The sequence below is a fragment of the Triticum aestivum genome, chromosome 1D, assembly GCF_018294505.1.
Source record: "Triticum aestivum cultivar Chinese Spring chromosome 1D, IWGSC CS RefSeq v2.1, whole genome shotgun sequence".
Taxonomy (NCBI): domain Eukaryota; kingdom Viridiplantae; phylum Streptophyta; class Magnoliopsida; order Poales; family Poaceae; genus Triticum; species Triticum aestivum.
Window position 1 is genome coordinate 5,062,437 of NC_057796.1, and position 13,349 is coordinate 5,075,785.

A 13,349-nucleotide genomic window follows, 5' to 3' on the forward strand; every position below is an offset into this window, starting at 1 on the left:
AATATTTGAACTCAACTTCCACATGGTATTCTCCGTCTTTCTTGATGACGTGGTCAAGAAAGAATCCCTCCAATTCCTCTTGAATTGCTCGTATGCGATCTTGTGGTAGGAGTTCATCCCGCATCTGCCACATCTAATTTGAAGAAGGGGGTCAATACATATATATGAATGCAACTCAACACAAATGATGGTAATAAAATAAAATTGTGAATATTATTGCTTACGCACTTCATATTGTTGTTTAGAGTAGCCCCGCTCACAGGTGGTGTGCCGGATGAACTCGCAAATGTAGTATCCACAGAAATCATTCCCAGGTTCCTGCCACAACCACCTTACAAGAAATAGAGGTCAATCAAACTCATACGCAAGCAGCTAAATGTTATTGATGAAACTAGCTAGAATCAATGGGAGATGCGCGGAACTAGCTACTACCTAGTACTTACTTTCGGGTGGTTAAATCGCAGCTGCGCCAGCAGTCCCAGAGCTTGTGCGGTGAACTTTTTCCAAACCTTGCCAGACAAAGAAAACAATTACTTGATACCAGGAAATGAACAAAGTTGCCGATATGGTGCAATAATGATCGATTGAACTTACTTCTCGAGCATTTTAGTCATGGTCGCATACTCCTCCGGATTTTTTCGTTTGCAGTCTATGACGGTTACTAATCCTTGCTCAAGCTTAATTTCTAGCAGAATAAAGTGGAAGCTGCGCACGCATGCATAACTCATCAATTACATTACTAAAACCTCGAGTAATAAGGGAAACTGGATATGCACAAGACAGTAACACTCACTTGTATTCGTAAGGAAAGAGTATTGTAGCTTTGTTTTGATTTAGAAGTAACAATCGTAGCAAGTTGGCCTCGGGGTCTTTGGGATCATGTTTAACATTCCATTCATCCATGAGATTTGTGTTAATGAACCCAATATCACCTACTTGCATTTTCTTCAATTCGGCGATCTTCAGTCTGCATAATAGAGTGAGGATAATTATATATACATGCAATGAAAGAGCTGAGCTATATATAGAGACTTAATTAATTACAGAGAAGTAGTACTTACAGACAGTAGCAAGTGATGATTGTTTTATCGAGGGCCTTTTGATTGAAAAACTGGAAGAACTCCTCATATGGAATAGACAATAGATCAATTCCAACGAGGTCGTGCTCCTCTTTAACTCTCAGCGTCAAAGTATTTTTGCCAGACTTCCTGCACATGTCCATGTACCAATCATGGAATCTTCGCATCATCGTTGTTAGGGAAGTACCAGGTCTGACGAGAGGCTTCCCTTGCTGGAATCTTAAATTGTCCACCTCCATTGTTTCAAAAAGTGCATCGCCGTCGAGCATGTAATCTCCAGGATTGGTACCGGGCAGCATCCCCGGAAGATTAGCGACGATATTGCTAGCCACATTGAGCGGGGGGCACGATTGCTTCGCTTGTTCGCTGAGTTGGGGAATTTTTTTCCCTTTTCTTCGTTCTACTAGCCTTTGATCAGTGCAAGTACTTCCCGACCTCTCCGCTTCCTTATATGTCATTTCAATGATGTGGTCATGGTTGGATTGCGGCGGAGGTGGTGGTGGTCGCTGCAGGGCATCCAAAGTGCGCTTCGCTTTCACCGGATCTATCTTCTCCGCCAGAGGTGGATGTATCTTAGCTTTTATCGATTGAAAGAATTCATTCACTTGGCCTTCAGAGATCTTCTGGTTTTCCTCATCGCTCCTCTCGTATGGTAACTTGTCTAGAGGCTTGAGAGATGATGGACCGTATCTGTATTGCCTCCCGCCTCTGGCTGTACTGCTAGACGCCGGAGCAGCCAGAGCGGGTGCGGCTGTCTTCTTTCGTTGCTTAAGAGGCGGAGCAGCCGGAGGCGGACTGCTACGACGCGCAGGAGCAGCCGGAGCGGCGACATCTGTGTTCCGCCGTCGCTTACGAGGCAGCGAAGGAGGAGGCGGGCTGCTCGGACGCGCTGGAGCAGGCGGAGTACTGACGCCCTCACGCGCCAGAGCAGGAGGCGGAGTGCCCTGATCACTCACCGGAGGAGGAGGAGGTGGAGGAGGCGGAGTGCCCAGCTGACTCGCCGGAGCGCTGAAGTTCAGAAGGTTGATGTTCTCCTTCCGCCATAGACACGGAGTCTTCATAGCAAGACCGAGCTGAGTCTCTCCATCACCTGTAGGGTGCTCAAGCTGGAGCTCCTCAAATCCCTCCGTTATTTCATCCACCATCACAACAGCATAGCCTTGTGGAATCGGACAGTAGTGAAAAGTTGCTCTGGGTGAAGAAGGGAACACAGAGCCGACAACCGCCTTGACTTTGAGTTGAAGCCATTGCATCATAAGGTGGCACTGGTATGAATCCGTGATAAAAGCCACAGGGTAGCTAGGACCCGTCAAGTCAGGTTGCTGAACGAGCTCGGTGGAAGCCACGCTGATTCTCTGCTGAGATGGCGGGGTAGCTTCTGGGGTAGCGTCTTGGGCAAGATCTCGCAGCTGCTGGTTCTCAACATCTTGTCGTTCCTCTAGCTTTCGTACCCTTGCCTTAAGCTCCTACAGTTCGCTTTGCTCCACTTTCCTCCTCCTCTCTTGGGTTTTGTAATCGCCTGCGTCGGGAAACCCAACCTTCCACGCAACAGAGCCTGGAGTGCCTCGTGTTCGTCGAGGGTGCTCAGGATTCCCGAGGGCCCTTGTGAGCTCATCGTTCTCGCTGTCGGGAACAAACGTCCCTTCCTGCACTTCGTTGATTGCTTTCTAAAGCTTCGTGATGGGTGTTGCAAGTTGCTCGTCTGTCCAGCAGCACTTCCCTGTTTCAGGGTCCAAAGTTCCCCCAACCCCGAAGAACCAAGTCCTTGAATGGTCTGGCCAGTGCAATGTCTCTTGCTCGACCCCTTTAGCAATCATCCTTGTCCCACAATGGCCTGGCTTTGAGGTAGCCACCTGACCCCGTGCGATGGTGATGCTCCATCTTTGCAACATTTATCTTGTTAATCGCTGACATCTTCTTACTCCTCTCTGATGTCCTGTTGGCCACAAATGCGGGCGAGTGATCTCTTATCTTCTCAAATCGGCCGGTGAATTCTGGAGTCTTGTCTTGGTCGACATACGTTGCTTTCAACTCATTCTTCCACCTCCTGAATAGGCCTGCCATCTTCTTGAGAGTATGAGACTTGATCAATGGCTCGAACTGTCTTCTCCAGATCCTCCTATTCCGGTAGGGTGAAATTTACATTCATCACTTTCCAAAGATCATCTTTCTGTCTATCTTCGACAAAAGAAACCTGAAGCTCTTCCTTCTTAGGCTGATTCCATAGCTCGATGCTGATCGGGATCATGTCCCTAACAAGAACCCTGCATTGAGCAGAAAATGCTTCCTTGGTCTGGAGGGGTTTAATCGGTTGGCCATCGTGCGCGATTTCTGTGATCGTGACCATTTCATCCGGGCGTAACTTTTTCTTCGGGCCTTGTTTCATTACCGAAGTTTTGCTTGATCCGGAGGGCTATAAAAGAAGAAAGAAGAGTTAATATATGTACATACCAAAACAATGAATGCATCAATTAGCTAGTCAGCACAGGCTTAATTAATATATATATATACCTTGCCGGACTTTGCAACAGCTGATCCCGACTCCGTTCGGTCACCGGAGCCATCATCACGGTCGCCGAAGCCACCATCACGATCATGACTTTCCTCCTCCATTGTTTGATCACTGCCTCCTTCTGCTCCTTCCAGACCCTCTTCGAGGTCGTTGAGAAACAACAAGGCATCACCTCCGCCATGGATTATGTCCCCCAGTATCTCTTCTTGTTCGAAGTCTCTTTGATGATCCATAGTTTCTACAAATATTACAACTTGGCAATTAATATACAAACATGAGAGATGGATATATCGAAGTTATCGGGGAGGGGGTATATCGACAACGACGACATATACATAGAAAAAAATGTTATCGGGGAGGGGGTATATCGACCCCTCCTCAGGTCGAAGTTATCGGAGAGGGGGTATATCGACAACGACGACATATACATAGAAAAAAATGTTATCGGGGAGGGGGTATATCGACCCCCCTCATGTCGAAGTTATCGGAGAGGGGGTATATCGACCCCTCGACGACCCTCGACCTTCGACCCCTTGGCGACCCTCGACCCTCTACCCTAGTTCACGACCATCGACCGCTCGGTGATCCACGACCCTCTACCCTAGTTCCCAACCCTCGATCCCCTCATGTCACGTTTGTCTAGTGTCAAAGGATTCAACAAAACCATGTCTTCATCATTAGGCGAAAGTAACAGGCGCATGATGGTACAAAGCTCTCCAAAGTTATTTTGGAACGGAATCCCAGATAGGATAATTCGCTTTTTGGTACAAAGTACAGCAAGAGCCTTCTGAATATCGCTATTTGGAAGGCCTTTGCTGAAATTTGTACCAAAAGGCGGATTATCCTATCCGGGACTCCGTTCCAGAATAACTTTGGAGAACTTCGTACCATCATGCCCGGTTTACTTCCGGCTAATGATGAAGCCATGGATTTCTTCAATACTTTGACACTGGGCAACCTCTCGACCCCTCGGCGATCCTCGACCCTCGAACCCTTGACCCCTCGACGACCTTCGACCCTCGAACCCTCGGCCCTTCGACGACCCTCGACCTTCGACTCTCGAACCCTCGACCCTTGAACCCTAGAACCCTCGAACACTCGACCCTCGAACCCTCGACCCCTCGAACCCCTCCACCCTCATCATGTCGAAGTTATCGGGGAGGGGGTATATCGACGCCCCCCCTCAGGTCGAAGTTATCGGGGAGGTGGTATATCGACAACGACATACCCGATAAAAAATAAGAAGAGGAAGAAGAAGAAAAAAAGAGGAGAAGATCGAAGAAGAAAAAGAAGAAGAAAAGAGGAGAAGAAGAAAGGAATAGAAGAGAAGAAGAAAAAAATAGTTACTCTATTTTTTCTTCTTCTCTTCTATTCCTTTCTTCTTCTCTATTGTTTCTTCTTCTCTTCTATTCCTTTCTTCTTCTCCTCTTTTCTTTTTCTTATTTTCTCTTCTTATTTATTTCTCCTCTTCTTCCTGTCTTCTTCTTCTCCTTTCTTCTTCTCCTTCTTCCTCTTCTTATTTTCCTTTTTCCATTCCTTTTTTTTTCATCCTTCTCCCTTCTTCCTCTTTTCTTCCTTTTCCTTATTTTACTTTTTCCTCTACACTAACCTAAAATCGATATCTACTAATTAACAACCTAAATAAAAAAATTAATACATATATGAGAAAAAACATTATATGAAAAAAACATCATATGCACAAAAAAACATCATATAAAAAAAACATATCAACATCATCACATATATGAAAAAAAAGGAAGGCCGCCGGACCATGGGGCGGCGCAGCGACGGCGTCGGGGCAGCGGTGGCGCGGGGCGGTGATGGCGTCGGGGCGGCAACGGCGTTGGTGCGACGCGGGGCGGCGACGGCGTCAGGACGGCGCGGGGATGTGACGCTAACGGAGTCGGGGCAGCGGTGGCGCGGGGCGATGACGGCATCGGGGCGGCGACGGCGTCGGGGCAACGCGGGGCGGCGACGGCGTCAGGGCGGCGCGGGGAGGTGATGGCGACGTAGTCGGGACGGTGACGACGCGGGGTGGCGCGCGGCGACGGCGTCGGGGCAGCGCGGGGTGGTGACGGCGCAGGGCGCAGGCAGCGACGGCGACGGTGGGGCAGAGGGGCAGCCTGACGGCGTCGTCGGCGGGATTGAAGAAACTGAACTAGATTTTGGTAAGTGTTGCTTATATAGGCGAAGCATTGGTCCCAGTTCGTGGAACCAACCGGGACCAATGCACCCCTTTAGGCCCGGTTGGTGCCACCAACCGGGACCAAAGGTCTCTTTTCAGCAGCCCAAAGGGCGGGAAGCAGAGGCCTTTGGTCCCGGCTGGTGGCACCAACAGGGACTAAAGGGGGCATTGGTCCTCGTTGGTGCCACGGACCGGGACCAATGCTCCCCTTTAGTCCCGGTTGGTGCCACCAACCGGGACCAAAGGCCTTGTGCTGCCCGCGTCAAAAGTTTAGTCCCACCTTGCTAGTTGAGAGAGCTCGAGAGTGGTTTATAAGCGCTGCTGCGCCCACCCTCTCGAGCTCCTCTCAACTGCAGGCTTTCGGGTCTAACATGTCACAGTGTGCCTGTGGGCCTACTGGGCCTGTTGAGGGCAATCCTGGCCCATGATTTGGTTTCTAGTCGTATTCAGGCCATGCCATGGTGGCCCATTAGGTGGCACTTTTTTTCTTTATTTAATTTATTTTGTTTCTACTTACTATTGCTATTTTATTTGTTTTATGAAAGTTTATTTATTTTACTTTATTAATTTTTTTGTTTCTACTTATTTATTAAAGCTTATTTTGTTTCTACTTATTTATTTTATTTTCTTTCTACTTATTTATTTTCTTTCCTTTTTTGCTTTTTTATTTATTTATGAATTTTTTTTGCTTTTAATGTTTTGAACAGAAAATACTTTGATAATTTTAGTTCCATAAATTTTATATAATTTTAGTTTCAATAATACTAGAGGTTTATAAAAGCTTTTTGGTTGATTCCTTTAGCTATTAGAGTTTCATTAAAGTTTTCTAGTTCATTCTTTTTTCTATTAGAGTTTCATTAAAGTTTTCTAGTTCATTGTTTTAGTTTAGTATTTTTGCTATTAGAGTTTCATAAAAGTTTTCTAGTTTATTCTTTTTTATATTTGTTCATTCTTTGAGCTAAATGACCCTGAAATTGAAAAGCATTTCAAATGAACTCTGAAAAAGATGAAAGTTGGAATGACATCATCATTTCACCCACATAGCATGTGCTAAAAAGTTGAGAGGGTTACGGCAAAAACTGGATGCACTTCATGTCAAAAATTGACTATTTGTTTTGAGGTATCAAGGTTTCGGAACAAAACTCGTCTGTTACAACAGGCATTTCATTTCTTCACATGGAACTCCAGTGATATTCTAGATCAAAGGCATCATCATAATAGCCATGGAGAGAAAGTATTCACTTTTTCTTCGCTTCTGTCCTTTGCTTATTGCGCCGTAACCATGGATAATCTTCATCGTTTAACCGGGTGGTTGGGTCAGCCTTGACTTTGAAGGGAGGAATTTCATAAAACTTTTCATAATTTTCGGATATGTCTGTCTTGCCCTCCACTCCCGCGATGTCTCTTTTTCCGAAAAAACTATGCGATGCTTTGGCTCATCGTATGATGTGTTCGCTTCCTTATCTTTTCTTTTTCTTGGTTTGGTAGACATGTCCTTCACATAGAAAACCTGCGCCACATCATTGGCTAGGACGAACGGTTCGTCTATGTACCCAAGATTGTTCAGATCCACTGTTGTCATTCCGTACTGTGGGTCTACCTGTACCCCACCTCCTGACAGATTGACCCATTTGCACTTAAACAAAGGGACCTTAAAATCATGTCCGTAGTCAAGTTCCCATATGTCCACTATGTAACCATAATATGTGTCCTTTCCCCTCTTGATTACTGCATCAAAGCGGACACCGTTGTTTTGGTTGGTGCTCTTTTGATCTTGGGCGATCCTGTAAAATGTATTCCCATTTATCTCGTATCCTTTGTAAGTCAATACAGTCAAAGATGGTCCCCTGGACAACGAGTACAGCTCATCACAAACAGCGTTGTCACCTCTGAGACATGTTTCCAACCAACTGCCGAAAGTCCTGATGTATTCACATGTAATCCAGTCGTCACACTGCTCTGGGTGTTTGGAGCGCAGACTGTTCTTGTGTTCATCGACATACGGGGTCACCAAGGTAGAGTTCTATAGAACTGTGTACTGTCACCAAGAATGCCCGTCCCTACATATTATTGAATCCCCTCCAAGCGTGCATTTTCCAGTGAGTCTCCCCTCATACTGCGATTTAGGGAGACCAATCTTATTAAGGCCAGGAATGAAGTCAACACAAAATCCAATGACATCCTCTGTTTGATGGCCCATGGAGATGCTTCCTTCTGGCCTTGCGCGGTTACGGACATATTTCTTTAGGACTCCCATGAACCTCTCAAAGGGGAATATATTGTGTAGAAATACGGGGCCAAGAATGACAATCTTGTCGACTAGATGAACTAGGACGTGCGTCATGATATTGAAGAAGGATGGTGGGAACACCAGCTCGAAACTGACAAGACATTGCGCCACATCACTCCTTAGCTTGGTATGATTTCTGGATCGATCACCTTCTGAGAGATTGCATTGAGGAATGCACATAGCTTCACAATGGCTAATCGGACGTTTTCCGGTAGAAGCCCCCTCAATGCAACCGGAAGCAGTTGCGTCATAATCACGTGGCAGTCATGAGACTTTAGGTTCTGGAACTTTTTCTCTGGCATATTTATTATTCCCTTTATATTCGACGAGAAGCCAGACGGGACCTTCATACTGAGCAGGCATTCAAAGAAGATTTCCTTCTCTTCTTTGGTAAGAGCGTAGCTGGCAGGACCTTCATACTGCTTTGGAGGCATGCCGTCTTTTTCGTGCAAACGTTGCAGGTCCTCCCGTGCCTCCGGTGTATCTTTTGTCTTCCCATACACGCCCAAGAAGCCTAGCAGGTTCACGCAAAGGTTCTTCGTCACGTGCATCACGTCGATTGAAGAGCGGACCTCTAGGTCTTTCCAGTAGGGTAGGTCCCAAAATATAGATTTCTTCTTCCACATGGGTGCGCGTCCCTCAGCGTCATTCGGAACAGATAGTCCGCGGGACCCTTTCCAAGATTACGTGTAAATCATTGACCATAGCAAGTACGTGATCACCGGTACGCATGGCGGGCTTCTTCCGGTGATCTGCCTCGCCTTTGAAATGCTTGCCTTTCTTTCGACATTGATGGTTGGTCGGAAGAAATCGACGATGGCCCAGGTACACATTCTTCCTGCATTTGTCCAGGTATATACTTTCGGTGTCAGCTAAACAGTGCGTGCATGCGTGGTATCCCTTGTTTGTCTGTCCTGAAAGGTTACTGAGAGCGGGCCAATCATTGATGGTTACAAACAGCAACGCGTGCAGGTTAAATTCCTCCTGTTTGTGCTCATCCCACACACGTACACCGTTTCCATTCCACAGCTGTAAAAGTTCTTCAACTAATGGCCTTAGGTACACATCAATGTCGTTGCTGGTTGCTTAGGGCCTTGGATGAGAACTGGCATCATAATGAACTTCCGCTTCATGCACATCCAAGGAGGAAGGTTATACATACATAGAGTCGCGGGCCAGGTGCTGTGATTGCTGATCTGCTCCCCGAAAGGATTAATGCCATCCGCGCTTAAACCAAACCATACGTTCCTTAGGTCACCTGTAAACTCAGCCCTGTACTTTCTCTCGATTTTTCTCCACTCCGACTCGTCAGCGGGTGCTCTCAACTTCTCGTCTTTCTTACGATCCTCACTGTGCCATCGCATCAACTTGGCATGCTCTTTGTTTCTGAACAGGCGTTTCAACTGTGGTATTATAGGAGCATACCACATCACCTTAGCAGGAACCTTCTTCCGGGGACGCTCGCCGTCAATATCACCAGGGTCATCTCGTCTGATCTTATACCGCAATGCACCGCATACCGGGCATGCGTTCAAATCCTCGTACGCACCACGGTACAGGATGTAGTCATTAGGGCATGCATGTATCTTCTGCACCTCGAATCCTAGAGGGCATACAACCTTCTTTGCTGCATACGTACTGTTGCGGAATTCGTTATCCTTTGGAAGCTTCTTCTTCAATATTTTCGGTAGCTTCTCAAATACTTTGTCAGACACATCATTCTCTTCCTTCCACTGCAGCAATTCTAGTATGGTACCGAGCTTTGTGTTGCCATCTTCGCAATTGGGGTATTTGTGATCCTCTAACATGCGATTGAACTTGAGCTTCTCCTTTTGACTTTCCCAGTGTCTCCTTGCATCAACAATGACCCGGCGGAGATCGTCATCGGGCACATCGTCTGGTTCCTTGTGATCTTCAACAGCTTCACCCGTTGCAGCATCACCGAATTCAGGGGCACATAGTTGTCATCGTCCTCTTCTTCTTCGTTGTCTTCCATCATAACCCCTATTTCTCCGTGCTTGGTCCAAACATTATAGTGTGGCATGAAACCCTTATAAAGCAGGTGGGTGTGAATGCTTTTCGAGTCAGAGTAAGACTTCGTATTCGCACAAATAGGGCATGGACAACACATAAAACCATTCTGCTTGTTTGCCTCAGCCACTTCGAGAAAATTATGAACGCCCTTAATGTACTCGGAGGTGTGTCTGTCACCGTACATCCATTGCCGGTTCATCTGCATGCATTCTATATAATTAAGTGTGTCAAAAACCATTACAGAACATCATGAATAGATAATTAAGTGACCAAATTAATAGAAGTCATCATCACATTAAAACCAAAGTACATACATAGTTCTCATCTAACAACATATAGCTCTCTAGAGCATCTAATTAATTAAACCATACATTGAAACTATGTAAAACATTTTAATGCGAAAACAAATGCGATCATAATCTCAACCAAGGTAACAATTGATCCAACCGCATAATGATACCAACCCTCCGTATGAATGGCATATTTTCTAACCTTTCTAATCTTCAAGCGCATTGCATCCATCTTGATCTTGTGATCATCGACGACAACCGCAACATGCAACTCCAATATCATTTTCTCCTCCTCATTTTTTTTATTTCTTCCTTCAAGAATTGTTTTCTTCTTCAACTAAATTTAACCTCTCGACAATAGGGTCGGTTGGAATTTCCCGTTCACATACCTCCTAGATAAATAAAATCTATGTCACGTTGGTCGGCATTGTTATCGTAAACAATAAATAAACCAAATAGTTATAAAGATAATATATACCACATCCGAATCATAGACAGGACGAGGGCCGACGGGGGCGGATACCAAAACCATCGAACTATATAATAAGAAGCAATAATAAAAGTAAGAAAATTATACAAGTATCTATCTAAACATACAAGTAAGAATTTTTTTCTTTCAGAAAGAAGATAAGAATAAGAGGCTCACCACGGTGGTGCCGGCGACGAGATCGGCGCGGGTGATCTACAACGGTGAAGACGGGGACGGGACGTGACGGACCGCTAAACCTAGACAAATATTGAGGAAAATGGAGTTTGGAGGTCGAGCTTGGAGAGGAGAAAGCTTAAGTAGTGTGGCTCGGGCATTCCATCGAACACCTCGTGTGCATAGGAGGTGAGCTAGAGCACCACAAAGCCCTCTCCCCTCGCCGGCCAGAAAAAACAGAGCAGTGAGCTCTGCTCTTACGCGAGGGGGTATATATAGGCACATCATTGGTCCCGGTTCATGGCTTGAACCGGTACTAAAGACCCGCCTTTGGTCCTGGTTCAAGCCACCAACCGGGACCAATGGTGGTGGGCCAGGAGCGAGGCCCATTTGTCTCGGTTCGTCCCACCAACCGGGACCAAAGGGGCCAGACGAACCGGGACCAATGCCCCCACGAGGCCCGGCAGGCCCCCTGTCCTCACGAACCAGGACCAATGGGCCCATGGGGCCCGGGTTCATAACTGAACCAGGAATAACGGGCTTATCTGGCCCCAAAGGAAGCCCTGTTTTCTACTAGTGTTGACTGGCTTGCGCAGCTCCTTCGCCTGCCGGCCAAATTCATGAATCGCATTGGCACTGGTAGTCATGGCACCAGCGGTACTATAATCTTCGACACCACCATTAAGGCTATGTTGGTCACCCTCATTGCCGCCTGTGACGCTGCACTGCATCAGAGCGGCTAGGTGTGTCCTACATGACATGTTTGGCAGCCTATGCCGCTGACCAGATCCACTTCACCTTCTTCAAGACGTGTCGCCTTGCCGGCAATGACCCAGCCAACATCCGCTCCATCCCTACCATGTCAGAGGACGAGTATGAGCTCAAACTGGCCAAGCTGCTCCAGTCTATGCAGGTTGACGCTGATGATGGCCTCGTGCCAACGTACGTTTGCGCCCCGTTCGACACCATATCCTCCAATTCTGTCGACCCGCTGGGCGACATCGCCGATGTTGCCGTATTGTTCGGTGCATGGGTCCACGTCGACGCTGCCTACACTGGCAGCGCCTACATATGCCCGGAATTCCGCCACTACCTTGACGGCATTGACCGTGTGGACTCCATTAATGTCAGTCCACACAAGTGGCTCCTTACTCGCCTCGACTGTGCCTGCCTCTACGTTCGTGACCCTCACCGACTGAGTGACTCCATGGAAACCAACCCAGAGTACCTCAAGAACGATGACACTGACTGCGGCAAGGTACACCGATCTAAAGGACATGCAGGCCGGCGTGGGTCGCCAGTTCCGCGGGCTCAAATTGTGGATGGTCATGCGCACCTACGGCACCGCCAAGCTCTAAGGTCACATCCGCAGCAATGTCGCCGTGGTCAAGATGTTTGAAGGACTCGTCCGTGCCGATCAGTGGTTCAAGATCGTTGTGTCTAGGACCTTTGCCATGGTGTGCTTCAGGATCAAGGCCCAGTGGAACCATTACCGAGGAGGAAGCCTATGAGGCCAACCATGTGCTGATGAAGAATCTGAATAAGACAGGCAAGGTGTACATTACGCACACAGTGTTTGGTGATAGGGTTGTGCTCCGAGCTGCAGTGGGGTCATCATTGCAAGAAGAGAGCCATGTGAGGAGTGCTTGAGAGCTCATCAAGAGAACAACCAACAAGATGACGATGGAATAAGTGGTGTGCACTTGCAGGAAATTTTAGATGCGAATTTTTTTTGATAGCGCGTTGTTATACAATTGACAATAGACTATACTCTATATATGAAGCAATTGGACTTTCCATACAAGATAAGGAGTTGAATTGTCGCCGAAAGGCTTAAATCTAGCCTAATTTGGACAAAAAAGGCTCTGACTATGCTTGAAGGAGGCTCGGATGGCCTTTGGAGCCTTCGAGCGGGCAGTGTGGAGGGGGTGCCTGAGATGAAGGTAGCACAATTCAAATTAGCCGCGAGCTTGCTAGGAGCCTCCAAGCGCATTATTGCACACTTCTGTTTAGGCTTGAACGTCGCTCAGAGCCTCTGAGTGTCCATCTAGCACATGGTTGCGCACTCTATTTTGGTTCTAAAAGTTGCACACCACCTCATAATAATAAGATCCATAAGATAAGCTCTTTGCCTCGACGATACGAAGAACATTCAGGTTGAGTACTTCTCCATTTGATGCTAATTTACGAAAATTTTGTGCAGGCCAAAGTTGTTGTCAAGATGCACGTAAGGAGAGCTATATTTGCACCAAAGACTGCACGCAACATTGGATGCAGAAGTGCAGTTTATTCTCAATACTAAGGTCACACAACCTA

At 46.9% G+C, this 13,349-nt stretch overlaps 1 pseudogene; it reads left to right on the top strand.

Moving 5' to 3' along the window:
• LOC123162069 (tryptophan decarboxylase 1-like) overlaps positions 1-12,725 on the top strand; it is a 14,325-nt pseudogene extending 1,600 nt beyond the window's left edge.
• Positions 12,726-13,349: the final 624 nt, after the last annotated feature.